Source organism: Podarcis pityusensis (assembly GCF_964106645.2).
Source record: "Podarcis pityusensis genome assembly, chromosome: 3".
In the NCBI taxonomy this organism is placed as follows: domain Eukaryota; kingdom Metazoa; phylum Chordata; class Lepidosauria; order Squamata; family Lacertidae; genus Podarcis; species Podarcis pityusensis.
The window spans coordinates 99,571,724-99,591,013 of NC_138026.1; positions in this window are offsets into that span (position 1 = coordinate 99,571,724).

Consider the following 19,290-nt stretch of genomic DNA (forward strand, 5'->3'; position numbering starts at 1 on the left):
CAAGTTCCTTGCTATGGGACACTCTTCCAGCAGAGATTCAGCAAGCAGCCTTGCTTTTGACTTGGAGGCATCTCTTGACGACTTTTTTTTATGTTGACAGGCCTTTGCAGCCATTTAGCCTTTTTGCTTAGCCAATCACTTAAATGATTGTAAATTTTTAGTGGAGTTTTGTTTAACATTGTACAGTGCCCTGATGTGCGTTTTCTCTTGATCTGGAGGGTAGGGTTTGAACCAATGGCTTCAATTTAGAAGAAAGCAGATTCTGGCTGAACATCAGGAAAAAGCTTTGTGACGGTAAGAACTGTTCGACAGTGGAATGGACTGTCTCAGAAAGTTGTGGCTTCTCCTTCTTTGGAGTTTTAAGCAGAAGTTGGACAGCCATCTGTCAGGGATGCTTTAACTGATATTCCTGTATTGCAAGGGGTTAGATGTAACTCTACAATTCTATGGTTCTAGGAAAATATTAAAAGATGGTAACAGATGATTATTAAATTGGAAGCTTTCTGACACTTTGTTGAAAAAGATACCAATGTTGAGAATTTGGCAATATGCAGATGGATGTACTTGAGAATAATTAGGTTCACATCAAAATGCAAACCAAACCAAATCTCCCCTCTCAACCCAAGAGCTTTTTACTGCTCAGGAAGAAATAGGGAGCACACAACAATATTATTCAAAGTAGCATGTAGTATCATGGTTGTTTTTTTTTATAAATAAAATATACAAAAATAAAAATTGGTTATGTATGTTGCTCCAGATGTGAAGGACAGAGGGCTAATTAGTTTTTATATATTTGAATAAACCTCCCAAATTGCTAACAGAACTTCTTGGCAGTGCACAAAAAGCAAAAGGCTGATTTTTCAAATGTGTCTACGATGCCCACAACTCTAAAAATAGCTAGAGGCCACCATAGTGAGGAAAATGGGGAACACATCATATTGAGGATCTTAAAAAGGACAAGCAAGGATGCATAGACTATTTTTTTTTTTAAAAAAAAAGACTGTTAACATTCTATTTTAAGAAGCATTTATGGCTGTTCAGCATCCTCTCTATCAATCCTTTCCGTATAGAAAACCTCCTGAAAGGCAGATGTGTATAAATCACTGCCACATCCCTGCTAGAAGGTTCTCTAAGCAGTTCCACCCCATATGTAAACAGAGATTTAAATGGAGCCAGTCATTTGGAGAACTAGTGGGGGCAACTGCCACAACACCAATCATGTCTTAAGTCTTAAATTCACAGTACCACCATACAGAGCTGTGCTCACATGGCTCCCGGAACTGTCAATTCTCTTTCAGGACAGAGAAACTGAGTGGAGTATGTGTGTGTGTGGTGGAGAGATCATTTCACCAAATTTCTCCTTCAAAGAACCTACCCGTGTCTAAAGTGATCTGAGGTGAAGCAGGCAAGCCCTGAAGCTTTGTACTGTACCTGCTTTGAAATTCAAGGGACTTTTTTTTCCTGGGCAGTTTTAATCCATTTTTGGATCTTTCTCAGTTGCCTCCAAGTTGTCCATAAATAGAAAATGTCACTTCCTTTCACCCTGCCCCTCCATATCAACCTTAGTAGCAATTTATTTAATTTTGGAATTGTTTTTAGGTCTCTGTGTGATTGTACATTATTTCTGTGTTGCATAAAATGTTAGTCATAAAGAATACCCATTGAAATGAATCAGGGGTGCCAACTCGAATAAAATATCCTGGGGGCCCAGGAAAGCCTTGCCTCACATAACTGATCACATGATGCAATTCACACATAATATTTGAATGTCCTTCAACTTTACTGGGGCTCAGCCCCCTCAAATATTTTATTGTTGGGGCCAAAGCCCCCCAGCCCCCAGGAGCCAACTCCTATGAAATGAATGGACATGACTAAATTAAGTCCATTATTTTGATGGTTCTACTCTGAATATAATCATACAATCCTTTGTGTTTGCCTGTGTTCTTTGTTGTTTCCGTGTGGTGTGTGACTGTGCTACACTCTCTCTCTGTGTGTTACAGTGTAGACCAAAGCTCTACATTTGTGTGCATAACTCTTTAATATAATGTCATCCATCCACTCCTAATTAGCTGTGCATCTCATGTCACATTGGTGCAAATGGAGCAGAAAACAGTAAATATTAAAAACAAATATTTGCTATTTAAAACAAAAACAGAACTTCCTAACTGCTTCACTTATTTGTCTGAACTTTGGCAGGTTTCATTTCATCAGATGAGGCTATGTATTATGCCCAAAAATTCAACCCAGTTCTGGAAGGGGGGGGGGGAAGAGTCTCCTTGTACAAAACTCGCTGCACTGCAACTATTTGCCTGAAATTCGGCATGCTTTATCCCCTGAGAAAATATCCCTTTGTCTGAAAACACCATCCTATATAAACAAATATAGTCAAATACAGTGGTACCTCGGGTTACAGACGCTTCAGGTTACAGACTCCGCTAACCCAGAAATAGTACCTCGGGTTAAGAACTTTGCTTCAGGATGAGAACAGAAATCGGGTGCAGCGGCAGCGGGAGGCCCCATTAGCTAAAGTGGTACCTCAGGTTAAGAACAGTTTCAGGTTAAGAACGGACCTCCAGAACGAATTAAGTTCTTAACCCGAGGTACCACTGTACTGCCTAGGATATGGAAAACTGAAGCGATCTGCTTCAGATCCAATTCAAAGCACAATGTCACACTGAGCCTCTGAGTGGAGATGACCCTCCGTCTAGGACACTAAGATGGGTTCTAACGCATTTTCTGTGTACATCCCTAATTAAGACGACCTCTCTCAATATTCTCTTAAAACAACAATGAAGAAATCCTAACTTATCAGCATAACTGTTTACATTTCCACGATGTAGATATCCCTGGAATTTTTCCTTTGATAGCAGCCTCTCCAACAGCACTGGCAAGAATTATATTTATGGAGGATAGGAGCTAGAGCCCTCGTAAACTAAAAAGGGGGAAAAGGGCCTCCTGTCACTGTGAAGTGTAAATCGTGGGTTCTGCTATTTTGGAGACTGATAGTACTAATTGGACAGTATGGCATTAATGCCGTCGATCCCATGACCCATGAAGCATGAGAGATGTGGCAAAGTCGCTTAGTTGCATGGCGGTTTTGATGTCTGACTTTTGGCTGTTTGAAACCAGAAGCTCAGAAATGCGGCGGGGACTCCTTGCTCCCTTCCATCCCCATCAATGGGGTGCGCAAGGAAAGCCTGTTTATTGAAATAACAGTAGATAGCTCAATGTCCATCATTCAAAGCGAGCTTTTTATAATAACTGCACAACCCCCCCCAACCCCGTTCTCCTGTAAGCCTGACCTCCGTGCTCTAATAAACGACAGGGTTTGTTACTCTTTACATACCAGAAGCTGAAGTTAAGAAAGCCACTTTTGCTGACCTGGCTCAGCACTCAACTACACCCCCTCCTGGGAAGCACAAAGTTATTTGCTGACACACAGTTGGATTGTGAAGGTTTCAGCCAGAGCCTCCACGGCAGAGGCGATTTTAGGGTAGCACAACCGGTTTGGCTGCATGGGACGCCTCGCTGCAGGGGGTGCCACAACCATGCTGTAGAACGGCACACGAGACGAGGGGGGCGGATTTTAGCATCGCACATGGTGCACAGAGCCACCACTGTCCACTGGCTCTGGAGGCTGGAGCTTTCAGTCAGTAAGGCTCCCCTCAGTAAGTCTCTCAAAACCTGGACAGGGTGTGACGCTAAGAGCCTTCCCCTCCTTTGCTCTTCTGTGGGCCCAAGCAACTGTCTAACCTGTCATTCTCGAAAGTGTGGTGGGGTATGATGGGATAACATGTCAGCAGAGAATATACCGTATTTTTCACTCTATAACACGCACCCGAACATAACACGCACATAGTTTTTAGAGGAGGAAAACAAGAAAAAAAATATTCTAAACGAAACAGTGGATGTATGAGTTTTGTGGTTCATGCTGTGGCCACAGACATGTGATCTGACAGTGAGTTTGGAATAGCCCAGTGCAAAAATCCTGAGGATCCATGTGGATCCATGCTTTGTAACCACGTTTTTGCACCACTGCGGCCCCAGGCAACAGTGGGTGCGTGATTTTTTTGGTGCAAGATGTAGCCATGGACATGCTATGTGATCTGATGGTGAATTTGGGGTGACCCAGTGCAAAAATCCTGAGGATCCATGTGGATTTGTAACCACGTTTTAAGTGGGGAGGGAAGGAAAAGCACTCAAGGGACAAGTAGCACGTGTGGGGTGGGTGGAGAAGGATGCTGCTAATAATGCAGAAGAGGGGTTTAAGGGGAGAAGGAACATGCATGGGGTGGGTGGAGAAGGATGCTGCTAATAATGAAGAAGAGGGGTATAAGGGGAGAAGGCTCCTCTCCTCTCCCACTTTGCTCCTTTAAAGCAAGCAGGCTCTGCTTTTCTCCCTCCTCCCCGCTCATCCCCGGCTTAGCGAGCTGAAAAACTTTGCTGCTATGTAGCGAGCTGAGTGGGGAGGAGAGAGGGACAGAGAGCCTGCTTGCTTTAAAGGAACCAACCGGACAGGAGCCGCTTACACTCGTGTAAGTGGCTCCTCTCCTCTCCCACTTTGCTCCTTTAAAGAAGCAGGCTCTCTGTCCCTCTCTCCTCCCCACTCAGCGGCTCTTCTCCCGCTTTGCTGTTTCAAAGCGAGCCACGAAGGAGGGAAGGAAGGGGAACCATGGATCCTCTGCTCATGACTGCAGCAGATCCCCCCTGCCACCCATAAGCATTCCCTCCATAACACGCACAGACATTTCCCCTTACTTTCTAGGAGGAAAAAAGTGAGTGTTATGGTGCAAAAAATACAGTAGTTCCTTTGGGTTCATACTTACTGTCGTCAGAGCTGAGATGAAAGCATGTAACTCCAGAAACCTATAAATAAAACTGAAACCCAACTCAGACTTCCTTTTAAAAAAATTTTAAAATTTATTTATCAAAGTTCTTAGGTTACATCGGTAAACATTATCATATTACATCACAAGGCTTATTATACTATAATTTTCAACATGTATACAAAGTTTATATGCTAAAAGAAAAAAAGAAGAAGAAAAACCAAGGACAAAAAACTATTCCAAAATCATATATGTAGCAACGCTTTGGACTTCCTGCCTATCCCATGGTATATTCCTTTTTTACAAATGAATGTACTCTTATTATTGTATATTTCTTTACATTTTCTCTAATACATTCCTATATCAATATGTACCCTTGGTCTTATTTCTCAACTCAGTCCCTCTCCAATGTCAGTCGAATGCTAGCATACAGGTATATCTTATATCTATCCCACTTTTCCATAAATTTTTGTTTTAAATTGCCTCTCAGGCTATTTGTCAACTGTGCCATTTCAGCAAATTCTTGTACCTTGTTATGCCAATCTTATTGTTGGGACGTCTTCTTCCTTCCACCCCTTTGCCACCAAAGTCCAAGCGGCAGCCGTTGCACATAAAAATACCTCCCTAAAGGCATTCGGGATATCAGACTTCCTTAGCTTTGACAAATGGTTGCAACATGGACCCTAAGACCACACTATAAAAATATCTTTAACCTCTTCTTCTAAGGCAGCAGGGCTTGTCTCTGTTGGTTTTGCTGCAGTGGACAGAGGAAATGCATCACACACAAGAAGAGGACAACCCTCTGTTTGAAGATGACGATAAAGAAGCATAAGAACAGAGAGCAAGTTGCCCATCAACAGTTAACACCTGACTAGGAGACTGAATAGAGGCACAAAGGTTGCTGGTTCCAGTCCTTCTCACTACAGTGAGATGGATTGTTTTTCTATTTAAACTATAGTAATTATTTCTAAATTTTCATCTATACATATAAATTAGCATATGCATTTGTATTCAAATCCGGGATCTCTTTTGTCCTCTTTCTACTATTGTAAGTGGCCACCCTATGCTGGAAAGTGGGTTGAAATGGGAAGACCTTGCACATGGGAACCTAAGGTTTAAGCACAGACCCATCGTTGAAAGGCCCTCAGCTGCCCATAGATCTCACCCAACAAGACCTCCCTGGTTGTTCTTAGCAGTCTGAAAGGGGAGGCACACACATAGGGAGAGCCTGTCTCTGATACCTCTGAATCTCAGAGATGGGCATGCACAATCTCTTGGCTGCTTTCACCAATAATCCCCTTGGTCCTCCTCTGTCAACTCCTTTGCAACACAATGACCGGTGATTCCATGGAATTGGCGGCAGTTTTTCAAAAGGAAACCAAAGCCTTCCCTCTCATTAGTTTTGCAGGAGGCTGCCTGAAAAGTTGATGATAAATGAAGCAATTAGTCACCAGTCAGTGACTTCAATTGGAAAGGCATAAAAATTGATAACAAAGTAAAGGCAGCGGTGGGGTAAAAAGGCAGGGGGTCCCGAGTGCCTCTGATTAGCTTTCACATTGCCCGCTAATTGCAAAATAATTTGCCCATTTGTTCATTGTCTCTTTAGAAATGACAACCTTGCTATTTAATTATTTCTCAAATGAGGTGGCATTCTGAATGACTTCCAAGCATCTCTTATAACACTGCGTGCATTTTGATGTTTAAGTTATGCAAAGTAAATTCTGAAATGTCTGAGATTGCATAAGGAGCAAGATGTTCTTTCTCACTGTGGAACAGAATAAGGGGGTAGTTGGGGGTTCATGTGAAAGGCACTTTTTGCACTTCCCATTCCTGTGATCTGAATCTAAAACCTGCATTGGCTCAAATGCAGACTTAATTACGCCTGGGATGTGGAACCTATGGCCTTCCAAAACTGCTGCACTACAACTCCCATCTTTTCTGAACATTGTCCATGCTTGGCTGGGGATGATGGGAGCTGGAGTCCAATAACAGCTGCATGGTCATGAATTTGGATTCATTTAAATGAGGATTAAACAAATTCATGGAGGATAGGGGGGCTATCAATGGCTATCAGCCACAATGGTTGGAGCTTTTAATTTTTTTTAAAAAAATAAGGGGTGAATGATAGACGTATATAAAATTATTCCCCTCCCAGAGCTATAATTCCCAATGTGGTTCAACAGTCATTCCTTTTCCCCAGGGAACTCTGGAATGTGTACTCTGGGAGGGGAATACTACAGCTCCCAGAATTCTTTGGGGGAAAGCCATGACTGTTTAAAGCGATACCATATTGCTTTAAATAAACACATAGTGTGAATGTGGCCTAACAGCACTCTTCCAGATGACCTCAGTTATTGAGCTGTGATATAAAAGGGCTGGAGGCTAGACTGCAGGGCATGCAAGGCTCTGTCCTCCAACATCTCAACACTGTGTGTGGGGCAGCTGCCCCTCCTTCTGCCTAATGGTACGTCCGTCACCCGCCGGCAGTGGCAATCATAGTGCTCTGGGAAGCTTGGAAACCCCCTTTGGTGTTGGAACGGTGGGCCAAAAGCATGCATAAACAAGTAAACGGCTCTCTCTTTAACCACAAATAAATGTTTGCAGGAACAAACAATTCCGACAGCATATACAAATCCAGCAGTGCTGCTGCAGTGCAAGCCAGAAGTGATGAAATGCAGTTCATCAAAACGGCACCATTTTTCAAAGAACTGTCTCTTGTTTTCATTTTTGCAAAAAAAGAGAGGAAACTGTGTGCTGAAGTGGTGAGAAACCCTGGCTGGCTCATTTTAAATTCTTAACTGATGGGGCTTCTCTGCCGAGCACAGAAAAATAATGAAGAACATATTGCAAACCTTGTTAGATGTTTGTATTCTTGATATACATGAGCAGCTCTCAAAATCTGATCTTAGATGGTTTTAAGCAGCCAACACAAAACTTTCCCCTCTACCCCCTTGCTCTTCTCATTTTGGCTGGAAAATCAGCCTTATTTCTTTTTTTAAAAAAAGTCAAAGGATTCCTATAAAAGAGCACAAAAGAACAACAGTATCAACTACTTACCATGATGTGGTGCTTAGAGGGTTTGGCATGTACTAGGGAGACCTGAGTTTAAAACCAACCCCCAGCCATGAATCTCACTGTGTGGCCTTAGGCCACTTGCTATTTCTCAGCAGAGCATACCTCACGGGGTTCTGGTGAGGATATAGAAACATAGGAAGTTGCCTTATACTGAATCAGACCTTTAGTACATGGGATGTGTGTGGCGCTGTGATCTAAACCACTGAGCCTCTTGGGCTTGCTGATCAGAAGGTCGGCAGTTCAAATCCCCGTGATATGGTGAGCTCCTGTTGCTCTGTCCCAGTTCCTGCCAACCTAACAGTTCGAAAGCACGCCAGTGCAAGTAGATAAATAGGTACCACTGCAGCGGGAAGGTAAACAGCATTTCCATGTGCTCTTGTTTCCGTCACAGTGTCCTGTTGTGCCAGAAGTGGTTTAGTCATGCTGGCCACATGACCTGGAAAGCTGTCTGCAGACAAACGCTGGCTTCCTCGGCCTGAAAGCGAGATGAGCGCCACAACCCCAGAGTTGCCTTTGACTGGACTTAACCGTCCAGTGGTCCTTTACCTTTAACCATCTAGCTCAGTATTGTGTACATGGACTGTCAGCGACTTTGTGGGGTTTCAGTTTCCCTTAGTCAGTTTCTCTTAATCAGAGAGTTGGAAGGGACCCTGACAATCATCTAGTCTAACCCCTTGAGATGCAGGAATATGCAGCTGTCCCTTACAGGGATTGAACCTTCAACCTTGGTGCTATCAGCACCACACTCTAACCAACGGAGCTATCCAGCACCCTACCTGCAGACGTCAGGGATTGAACCAGTGTTGGAATGAAATCACGACAGACGAGTAGTAGGTGTCCTTCTGCATGCAAAGCAGTATGGCCACTGGTGGAAACAGAATGTGGGACAGAGCAGAGGCTTGGTGTGATCCAACAACACAATTCTTACATTTTTTCTGTGGTGGGAAACCTGTGGCTCTCCATGGGGTTTCTGCACTGCAGCTCCCATCATTCCGGACTTTTGGTGCTGCTGGCTAGGGAGCTGGAGTTCAGGTTACCCATCCCAGATCTCTTACATGAGCATGCACAGATTGAACTGCCTCTGCAACAGTTTATTTGCTGCATGCAAGGATCCCAGGCTTTTGTGAAGCACCAGTGTGGAAAGCATGGCACCTCTGTGTTCTGCATGCCTACATGCCTCTCGGCCACATTCCCTTAATTACATAGCATAATTGCTTTTCACTTGGTTGCTCCATGGAGGGATTTCTAATGGGAATTGCTATGTGCTCCTTGATCCCCAGCCTTCCATACATTTCACTTGCCATCTGTTGGGTAATATCACACCCATTATGTTCTTTCTTGTTGATAGCCATGTCTAGGACCTCCCTCCGACAGAGTGGAGGTGGAGCCCTTATGGCCTGAAAAAGAACAACAACAACAAATACAGTGGTACCTTGGTTCTCGAACTCAATCTGTTCTGGAAGTCCGTTCGACTTCCAAAACCTTCAACTTCGAAAACCTTTAAAAACCAAGGCTCAGCTTCCGATTGGCTGATTGACCCCGGAAACAATGCTGACAGCCAAAATGGACGTTCAGCTTCTGAAAAACGTTCACAAACTGAAACACTTACTTCTGGGTTTGCGGTGTTCGGGAACCAATTTGTTTGTCAGCTAAGCTGTTTGGGAACCAAGCTACCACTGTACATATTTGAGCTGTGCTGATGTACCTCAGCCCAGTTCAAGCAACCCTTCATTTTTGCAAGCAGACAAGTTCTGTACTCTATAGCAGGGATACCAGCATGTTCAAATTAGAGCTGTGGATTAGAAGAGGAGCAGTTCGGCGTTTTCATGTGGTGTGTCCACTCGACACATCAAAGGAAATGAATATGTTGCATAAAATCCACGTCTTTTTAAAAAAATGATAAATCTGCTTCATCATCCATGGTTTGCTTTTTAAAAGAACACCGGTCTGCACCCAAATGCACATTTTTTCTTATGTGATATAACAGGTTTTTTTTTATTGAGTAGCTTATTACCCACAACAGCTTCCAGAGCCAGCTCTTTCTGTTAGGCAAAGCAGTGGACATGTATCAGCAGGAAATGGGAGGTTTGGATCTGACCAATAAAATGAATGGTGGCCAGTTGCCATTTTCACATTGGCAGTTCCTGGAAGCTTCTGGGTTGGGGGTGATGGTGGTGGTGAATATGCAAATATGTTATGATTGGCATTTTCAAACTTGGGGGTTTGTGGTTAATCTGAAAGGGTTCAAAGTCTTCTGCATGTGTGACATCATGGGACCTGGAGGACAGATGAAGATGCTTAATGATTTCCAGTTACTGTGCTTTGCATTGCTCCCTGAGGCTTGGAGAGCATTGCCGTCATTGAGGACCATGTGCCAAATATTGCTTAACTATTGTTCTCAGAGGTGCTGAAATTCAGGGTCTTGCCAGATGTTACTGTATCTCATAATCTCCAGTATTAGGGGATGTGTGTACATGTCTGTGCAAACATGTGTGCTACGTATCTGAGCATACAAGGGCACATGTCCTTCATTGAGGGCTGTCAATTTATTTAATAAATCTTAGATTTAAATAAAGCATTAAATCTGCAGATTTAACTAGTTGCCATTCTAGAAGAAACATGCTGCAACTGACATCTCCTTTAAAGAAGCATCTTCTCTGATGCAGGAAATGCCACTTAAAAATTATATATATATATATATATATCTCCGAAGTATTTCATTAATTGAATCATGGCACCAATAGAAGATTCCCCTTACCCCCAAAGCAAATGGCCCACTTACTGTAGCCAGTGGGCATTGTAGGCTAACCAAGGAGGGTGTAAGTTCAGTTTCACCCACCTCCATATAACTCCTGGATAGGGATGGGAAAATCTGTCAATTTTGGTTTCTCCCAGTTTCTCATTTTTCCAATCATAAGTTTACTTCTCCACATTTCTGCATAATTTTGCATCTTTCTTTCTTTTTTAAAAAAGAAGTCTTCATGAAAATGCACCAGCATTCCAGCACACATTTTCCCCAATATATACATTTTAATGCTTTTTTTTTTTTGCCTAACAGATATATTTATTGCAAACAACTTCCTCAGTGTAATGCATTTTTGTACATTATTCTCACCAATATTTGTATTTCTAATGCATTTTTAACCTTTTTGTACACATTACTTGGCTGGAGAACTGGACTGCCAAATTCAGGGGAATTTTCTTTTTTTTGGGGGGGGGCAGTTTCAATTCACATCTTATTTCAGGAGGAGTAAATTAAGTAAGTTTGCTTTTAAATATGAAGTTGAATCGACCCTTTCCCTCCAATACTCATGACGGATTATGTGGTCTGGTAGTTCTCCATGGCGGTTTTCCAGATACAGAGATGTAATCATACACTTTACATAGTTTGCACTTCTAAATATGAAAGATAACAAGACATAATATAAAAAGATGTCTGGCAAGATTTATGTTACAGGAGGCCCGCTTTGCACAACAAAGCACATTTTCTGCCTTTGTCAGTTTAAGCTTTCATTTCTTAGCAAGGCATGCCTAAGGATACAAGAAAAGCTTAATTGGGGTGTTCCCGGTGAATGCTAGTAAGAGTAATGAGATTAGATTAAAGAAAAATACATTTAAATATGGCTATCAGGAAACATTCCACAGCGGTGAGATGTGACAGATTGCATAGTGTGAACTTATGGAAAGCAGTGGAAGACTTTGGTTACTTGAGCTTCAAAAAAAAGAACCTGAGGGAGCCTTTGACTCGAATGACTTTCAGTGAGGAGGTCAGCTGCCTGCCAGAAACACTTGCAGGGGCAATTCACACATCAAGTTTCTTAGGTGTATTCCTAGGAAGAGAGGGCTAAAGATGGATGAAGTGCCTTTCCTCATACATCTTGTCCCAAGGAGTCCATAGTTTGATGGCACAGCAACTCCAGCATTCCGTAGGGTTCTTTGTCATGCCCAATATGTGTTGGTGGCGTCTGTATACGTTCATAGGTCCTCCCTGCCGTTGCTTGCTGAGAGAAGGAAGCCTTCATGGGATTCGAAGGAGAAAAGTACCTTGCATGTCACAGCCAGGTGAGGAGGTGGACGTTTAAATACCCCTGAGGGGGACCAGAGTGGGGCCTATGTGCCTAGTCTGATCCGCCCCAGGGGAGGAGCCAGCAGAGAGGCTTGCCCACCACGGGCCAATCAGCAGGCAGCCCTCAATCCACTTCCCATTGGCCAATAAGCAGGCAGCCCACAATTAACTTCCCATTGGCCAATCAGCAGGCAGCCCACAATTAACTTCCCATTGGCCATTAAGCAGGCAGCGCTCAATCCACATTTGGGAATGTGCCAGGCTTGGGGGAAAACCCCTGTCCAGGAGCCCCTCATTGGATCATGTTGCGGAGAGAGGCCCTGCCATGCAATGCCACCTGACCAATAAAGGTAAGCATACTTCTCACCTTTATGTTCCTCTCCCTGCTATGCTGTCGGCGCCACCACTGTGCAGGTGTTCTTATCTTGGCGTAGTGGGGGACACAAAGCTGCAGGAGAGAGGGAGGCAGTGCAGACTTTTGCCCCATATGGCAAAATGTGTAGGTACAGCACACTGGGAGAAAGAAACTATGCCAGCTTCTGGGGGCTTAGTTCTGTTTGTCCCCCATGCTAGGGGCATGTCAGAAGAACAGGATCTGTAGCCACTACTGGAATGCGCCTGGAATGGCTCTTTGCTCTCTTCATTGTGAGAGTTCTTCTGTTGGACAGGAACTGGCTGTGGAAAGTTGGCAAAGGGGGCTCTCATCTGGCCTCTAATCCCCTCTCCAAGGGTGGGCCTCTTTTCTCATCCTCAGTGAGGGGGAGATGGTCCTTAGGGTGCCTTCCAGTGATGATAGGATTGAAGCCTGAGACTTTTTTTTCCTTAAAGGGGTATACCTCAGAATAGGGACGCGGGTGGCGCTGTGGGTTAAACCACAGAGCCTAGGACTTGCTGATCAGAAGGTCGGTGGTTCAAATCCCTGCGACGGGGTGAGCTCCTGTTGCTCGGTCCCTGCTCCTGCCAACCTAGCAGTTCGAAAGCACATCAAAGTGCAAGTAGATAAAATAAGGAAGGTAAACGGTGTTTCTGTGCGCTGCTCTGGTTCGCCAGAAGCGGCTTAGTCATGCTGGCCACATGACCTGGAAGCTGGATGCCGGCTCCCTCGGCCAATAAAGCAAGATGAGCGCCGCAACCCCAGAGTTGGCCACGACGGGATCTAATGGTCAGGGGTCCCTTTACCTTTACCTCAGAATAAAAAAGGATACATGGTTGTCTGTTCAACATGCAAATCCCTCAGGATAAAGCATTGAGCCTGAATGTAAGGGGTACACCTGCCCCCATTGTTGAGAATTAAACTTCCAATATAGTCCCTGTGCTGGTTTCTGTTTCTTGGCCACTCTGAAGTGTGAAGGACTTTTGGGAGTCTATGATACAATATTGGGAACTGGCTTGTGTGTGTATATATAGGGTTGGGTGCTGTTGTTGCTTTTTAAAATTACATTTAAGCAAATGCAAACGTTTGAGCCGGCTTGTTGCCATTAGTACAAACTACAGTTATCCACAAAAGATCTTGCTCCTGGATTTAGTCCTATGATTCAGAATTCTTTGCTGATAGTCCCCACCCCCCAAGATAAATACCAGACAGCAAAGCTCTGGTCATAAAAATTCAATATAGCTTTACGGGGCTAGGGCCATGCCCACAATAAATTTCCTTATACTGAAGCCTTGAGTGCCTGAAAATAAGCCGGTATATAGACATATCTGAAAACAGGAACAAGTCTGGGTTTTCTGCTGTGAGTTTTGCTTCTCCCTTCTTCTAACATACAATACAGTGTATTTAACTTTTTTGTTTTTTCACATGGTGCACTGCATCTTGTGACATAGTAGTCCTCTAGAAAGGATTAAGGTAAAGGTAAAGGGACCCTTGACTGTTAGGTCCAGTCGCGGACGACTCTGGGGTTGCAGCACTCATCTCGCTTTATTGGCAGAGGGAGCCGGCGTACAGCTTCCAGGTCATGTGGCCAGCATGACTAAGCCGCTTCTGGTGAAACCAGAGCAGCGCATGGAAACACCGTTTACCTTCCCGCCAGAGCGGGAAAGCACTTTGATGTGCTTTCGAACTGCTAGGTTGGCAGGAGCTGGGACCGAGCAGCGGGAGCTCACCCCATTGTGGGGATTCGAACTGCTGACCTTCTGATTGGCAAGCCCTAGGCTCTGTGGTTTAACCGTGTCCCGGATTAACCCTGCCCAATTTCAGATGGATAGCTTCAGGGGGTTCCATGCTAGCCATCTTTAATTTTGGAGATTGCCAAAACAATTTTTTTTTAAAGACTGTGAGTGCTCAGCCATGCACTCCTGTGTTCGCCCTGTTCCTTCCATCAAGATTTTGGACATTGGAGTGTTTTTCTTTTAATTACGCTTGGGATACCAGGCTCTGGCAGTTAGCATCAGGCAGATACTTGCAGGCCACAGCATGAAGATATGCCTGTGGGACAGAGAAAAATACAGATGCAGGAGTCTTTTGAGCAGCAGATTATTAGTAATGAGAAAGTACCAGCTGCCAAACCTCTTGCTTAATACAGGAAATTTCATGCTGGAGGATCCTCAACAGATGTCTGTCAAGCCTCCGCTTGGAGACCACCAGTAAGGGAGACCCCAACCTCCAGCTTGTTGGCTCCAGTCTTAAGCTGTGTTAGAAATGCAAGGGAAGTGGCTTCATGACTGATGCAAAAGCCACCCAATCAGTGTTGGGCAGGACCCTGCTATGGGAAGATGGCGGTGGCTCCATGACTGACACAAGGACTGGCCAATTGGACTTCTCCAGAGCTCCATCTAGCAGAGTAGGTGGTCAAAATGTGGTAAATGCTCTTCAGTCATGGGTTTGTTGCTTTCTGCTAAATGCCTGCATATAGCTTTGAACTGCTGCTCTACCTGCTTGGTCTCTTTGGCCCAACTTGGCATGTAATTGGATGGGTTTATTATATTCCCGAGAACATTAGGGGTGCCACCATGATAGACCCCCACAGCATGCAGGAGTTGGCTGTCTTAGCACACATACCCCAAGCAAAGCCAAGTGGTGAGCAGTTTGCAATATTTTGGAGAAGCACTGCCAAGTACAAGTTTGTGTAGGAGGATGGCTCCCGGGCAATTTATTATTTTTCCAAGGTTTGCTGACCCAATGTGACTTTTCCATATGTATCCTTTCAGGGGATTACAGCAAGCTCTTTACAGCTTGAGCAGGAAATGTTACATTGCCATCGACCCCTGTTCTCCCTCCCCACCCTCTTTTTGTTATGAAACAAATGGAAGAGGAGCGACGGAAGGGAGACCACTGAGCGACAGATGATCAGAGGCATAAAAACGCAAGCCTGACTTGCTCGATGCGACATACATCTACCCAGTATCCTGTTTGTGATGTTTGCCAGACGGAAAGGCGCTGCGAGGGAAGAGCGGAACCCTTCAAGTCCCTCACTTCCACTCTGTGTCAAAGGGACAAGCGACAAGATCTGAATCTTGCCGATAAAACTCGGAAGCTGTCATGTTGAACAAGCACTCCTTTATTCCTGCAGTGATACATTGTCTGGGATGTGACAACCGTGGAGAAGAGTTTGGGACGATGCTAGGGAGGAGAAGGGTGGTAGCTCAGCGACAGAGAATCTGCCTTGCATGCAGAACCTCCCAGGTTCAGACCCTGGCATCTCCCAATAAGGTTTGAGGATGTCCCCAGTTTGAAATCATGGAGTCAGTGTAGACAATACTGAACTGGATAAAGGAAGATGAATTCTATTTGATTAATTGGGAAAATAGTCAGGTAAATGTCTAAACAAGAATTGGAACATGCACAGTGGATGGAAAAGTATTAGAAATCAAGAAAAAGTATTTTACTGTGAGCGGCAAAGGAGGGTGGGGAAAGAAGCATCTTGGAGGGGAGATGGAAAGTTGGTTTTTAAATCTGAATTAATTTGCTGTTAATTTGTTTAAAATTTGGAAAACTAATAAAGATTATTAGTTTCCTTCCATCATTCCTGAACACTGGCCAAGCTGGCTGTGGCTATTGGAGTTGGAGTTGAACAACATTTGGAATGCCAAAGGCACTCACATACCCATCTTAGGCTGAGAGCATTAGTGGCTTAAATTCTGTTATACTGGTATGGTAGCCAGGGCTGTAGCTATTCAGCTCATTCTAGACCATGGAATCTAGGGAACCAAGAAAGTGGCTGGCTCTATTTCCTGCTCCAAGTTGTGTTCTTTAGTTTGTGCAGCTTGCAAGGCTGCAATTGCACTTGGCTGCAATCGGAGCAATTGCACTAGGGCCCATGGCAGCCATTTTGTGTCATGCCATGCCCCGTCCATGGCAGCCATTTTGTGAGGGATGCCCCTGGCACTCTCAAAACTAAAAATGTGCCCACCTGTGGTCACACGGCAGGGCCCGACCCTATCTGCAGGTCATGCCTTTTGAGTAAGAAGCTGTACTTCCTTTCTCCATATGTGTAGAGTCTGTACAGGGGGTTTTCAGCAATCGGAAAATGAACCATACACTCAAAGGCATTATTTTCTGCACAGATTCCAGGGTTCGGTCTTGACATTTAAAGTAAGTTATGATGTTCAGCCAAAAACGTTGGGGTCTGTACTCTGGCTCAAATAAAACTTTAACATCTGCACATTTAGACTTAAAAACAGTGGCATTTAAATGTGTGCTGTTACTCCCATAGCTTGTCTTCTGAGAGAGAGAGAGAGATAGAGAGAGAGAGAGAGAGAGAAGGAAAGAAAGAAAGAAAGAAGCAGGTTTTAGTTTTCTAAACTGACACTGAGAATCATTATACAAAGTCTAGTTGCGTTTGTTTTGTTTTTTGTCTTTGTAAGAACACTGGCCAGAAAATATCTGCTTGTCCTCTTCTGGTATAAAACAATTTCATTTCATGCAGCAAACTTCCCTCCCCCACCTGCCGCCTTCCTGATGGGCTGCATCCTTTCTGATAACTTGTCCTGTGATAGCAACAGGATCATCTTTACGGAAAAATAAGGAGAAGGAATGTGTTGGAGTTCACAGCGGCTATATTTCACATTGTGGTTCTGAAATTGTTTGTTTGCTTAACTTCCTGAGGGCAGCGTTCACTGGAGTTGAAGCCTGCCACATGGGTCCATTTGCAGAAAGATGGTTGAGCTTTAGGAATGCTCAAGCTTTATTGTAAGAGGCAAGAAAACGACTTGCCTTCTCCTGGGTTTGAATCAGTTCTGAGGGTAGAAATAGAGGTGTGGTGTAATCTGTCTGACACATTTTGTGTTAGGGATAGCCAACATGGTATTCCCCAGATGTTGTTGGGGGATGTCTTTGGCCTCATGGAGCCTTCAGTGTGGGGTTCCTCAGGGTTCAGTTTTATCCCCTATGTTTAGCATCTACATGAAACCACTGAGTGGGTTCATCTGGAATTTTGGAGTTGTTGACTACAGGTGAAAATGTTTCTCTATTACCACACCTTTGGCTGATTGAACATTGTATGTCTTTTTAAATGTGTTTGTGGGAGAGGAGTTAATTTTGTTCTGTTCTGTTCTTGTATTACGTATTTTACGTTCTCATTTTGTATTTTTATGCTGTGAACCGCCTTTGCTCTTTGGTGAAGTTATACAAATTTAATTAACAACAACAATAATTTTGTATATGGTAATCATCCCATTTAATCTCCGCATCACCACCAAAAACCCCCGAAAACCCTAAAGAATTTAGGTTGCTGTTGCTGGGTTTTTCTCCCTCCCCCTTTAAAAAAAACTTTTTTATTGACTATTGTTGGGTTTTTCACCCCAGCACAAATGCTTTGCATCCCCAAGTTAACTAAATATCTCATTTCAACTCATCTGCTTGTTTGTGTGTGTGTGGTTTGCAAAACTCTCTTATGTCTCATTTCCCCCTAGATATTTTGGCTCCTGGAGAAAGTACGTGGGTTGCTTTTCATTTCCCCCAAAGCTGAGAGTTGCGTTTTTGAAAAGCGGAAAGCAGGGTGCCTGACTGCTGAGAAATAAAATAGGACGGATACAAAGGCCCACAGCCTCCCCCACCCCACGCCTTGTCACATGTCACCAGTGGCATTTGAACATCAGGCCACCCACCTCCGGGGCAGCAAAGAAATGTTCGGTGTGTAAGCTTCCCAGGAGGAGACTGTCATTAGCTCAGTGTGTCATTGCCCTACTGTAACAAAGTGGGTGGGAGGCAAGAGAGGGGTGCTAATAAATCACCTGTCAAAAGATGAGGGACTTTTCCTAAAGAGGTTACCTTCCTTTCGTTTTGGTGGAACTGGACTTTTCACTGCGCTGATCCATGCCTTTATGCTGCATATAGCCCCCCATTGTGAGGGTGTTTGTTTCTGCTTTCTTATTTAAACCGTTTATGAGAAAATAAAAGGTATTTAAAAAAAACAAAAACCAAACAACCGAGTAGCAAAACTAGATTGGATTCAGCCTTAGTCATCATATTCATGGTGCATTCAGACATGGGGAATATTGCATTAGTTTTCCTGATTATAATGCCAGCACTTTTGTCTTGTTTTCAAAAGTTCCTTCCACACTGTGCTGCTACCTGTGGTGTTATGGAATTGTGGCTTTTTTACTGGTATCACATCGTGCTGAATTCAGTTCATACCAATGGGCCTAGTGTCATTGGACAATGTCACTACTGCTGTTCCCCCGCCATTCTCTCATGAAAACAGCAGGAAAGAGCTGTATACCGCCTCAAATTTTGTCACTTAGCTCCCATGATTTTCTGGGTTTAGTGGGCTGCAAACACTCCCCCCCCCCCCCCCGGAATCATATAACACAGAAAGGAGTGTTAAGCATGCACTATATGCCATTAGTTTTCCAGACATGGCTCAAATATAACATGGATATTAACATTTAGGGGGAAAGGAATGAACTGCCTTTAATGCTGTCTTAAATTAAATTAGTGCAACTAATTAAATCCCATTGATTTCAGTGAGCATTCTCTAATCACGACTATTTTTCCTGTGTTCAAAAAATAAATGTAAAAGAAAGCATTGAAAGATGGCTGCACATGAGTGGGTAGCCTTTCTTTACTGAATTGGAAAATCTATCACTTCCATCAAAAAGTCACCTATATTGAGAATATTGTAAATGCACGTTGATGCACATAGGAATAATTAGTTGATTAACTAGATTAAATTTTATAGCTCACAGCTGATGTTCTGACTGTTTTTTTATTCTGTTGCCTCTCTACCAATTGTCATTTGCATGAAAAACACAATAAAAAATAGAACTAGATCACATTTAAAATGTACATCTGATTCTGAGCCTCGATCCCCCTACATTGTTCTTTATCTTTTGCCATGAGAACTTGGTCTGCAAGATATAAGTTACTTCCTTCACTGCTACGAG